Consider the following 1,863-nt stretch of genomic DNA (forward strand, 5'->3'; position numbering starts at 1 on the left):
TAGCCTCCATGGGTGGCTAGAAGCTTCCACAACTTGATCGGCTCTGCTACATGTAGGCGATGAGCAGATCACCTATATGTAGCAGAATTACAGCATTGCTAAGCGCGCTGACCACCGGGTGGCGCTCATAGCAATCCGACATAAACAACCATAGTGGTCTCTATGAGACCTCTGGTTGTTATGCCAACGCATCACTGACCCCCGATCACGTGACAGGGGTCGGCGATGCGAGTATTTCCGGCACGGCGGCCGGAAGCGCTGGTTAAATGCCGCTGTCAGCGTTTCACAGCGGCATTTAGCTAGTTATTAGTTAATAGTCATTGGTGGATTGTAATTCCACCTGCATCTATTATGGGCACATGTCAGCTGTTCAGAACAGCAGACATGTCCTGGCTTTGATGTGGGCTCACAGCCGGAGTCCTCATCAAAGCGAGGGTACTGCCATTGGACGTACTATTGCATCCAATGGCAGTAAGGTGTTAAATATATTTCTCTGGAATAGGATTTAAAAATGTCATGTCATCCATGGGGTATATGGACATGATGCTGAAACTTTGGATCGAGCCTGTTATGTGTGCAGGTTCACTTGGGTTCCTTTTCGAGATTTTGGCCAAAGTATGCACTGAACCAATCCTGAAAGCGGTAGACTGTAACGTGGCTCTCCTGATTTAGCTACTTTTCCCAGTATGTCTTGACTGCCTTTGATAGTTGCAGACCTCAGGCCTAAAGCCAGTGTTGAATCTAATCCATTCAAACTATGGCCATATTATGAGCAGGGCTGAACAGTGAATAGAAAATATCACTTCTTAATCTGTGCTAGAACAGATGTTTATTTCTATTAAGCAGCGGCTTTGAGGGATCAGTCGTCTAGTAATCTTGTAATCCTGAAAAGACCCATAATTAGAAAGTTAAAAACATGCTTATGAGGATTGAGTGAAGCAAATGGCTCACTGGGTTGCCATACTAAAATAACGTTACTGCTTTATAATGATTTAGAAAACCTTTACTATGGATGTTGCCTTTTTTACCAAGTTTCTACATCCTGGCCGATCAATAGTGAACAGAGTTTGCTTTTATTTTTTTTGTAATGAATAAAAGATAAATTTACTTATAGTTTGTTTTTTTTTTTGGGGGGGGTGTTTTTTTGTTTTTGTTTTTTTTTTGGGGGGGGGGGGGGTTTGTTTGTTTTTTTTTTGGGGGGGTGTTTTTTTGTTTTTGTTTTTTTTTTTGGGGGGGGTGTTTTTTTTTGTTTTTTTTTGGGGGGGGTGTTTTTTGTTTTTGTTTTTTTTTTGGGGGGGGTGTTTTTTTGTTTGTTTTTTTTTGGGGGGGGTGTTTTTTTGTTTTTCTTTTTTTTGGGGGGGGGGTGTTTTTTTTTTTTTTTTTTTTTGACTACTGTGTTTACTGGGTTAGTAATGGGTGTGTCTGATAGCTGCCTCTCTATTATTAACCCCTGGGCTTGTTATCTGCTAACCAGGTTCCCTGCATCATGTTCCCACATGCTTTATGCATCCATTAGCCCTCTGTGTCTGTACTGTTACACACTTAACATTATGGCTGGTCCAAACAATCAGGGCAATTGTTACCACCCACCTTTCGTGTCTACCTCTTTCCTCATAGACTGTAAGCTTGCGAGCAGCGCCCTTATTCCTCTTGTTATCTATTATAATCTATGTGATTATTGCTATGCTGTAATGTCTATTGTCTGTACAAATCCCCTCTGAAATGTAAAGTGCTGCGGAATATGTCGGTGCTATAGAAATTTTATTGTCTGCTCCAGCTGCTGCCATCAATCCCATTATCCCGATTGCCACCACACCAGGGCAAAAGCCAATAACCGAGCCTAAGCGCCAGAATTGGCACATC

Source organism: Dendrobates tinctorius, unplaced genomic scaffold (assembly GCF_039654945.1).
Source record: "Dendrobates tinctorius isolate UK_male_01 unplaced genomic scaffold, ASM3965494v1 ptg000370l, whole genome shotgun sequence".
In the NCBI taxonomy this organism is placed as follows: Eukaryota; Metazoa; Chordata; class Amphibia; order Anura; family Dendrobatidae; genus Dendrobates; species Dendrobates tinctorius.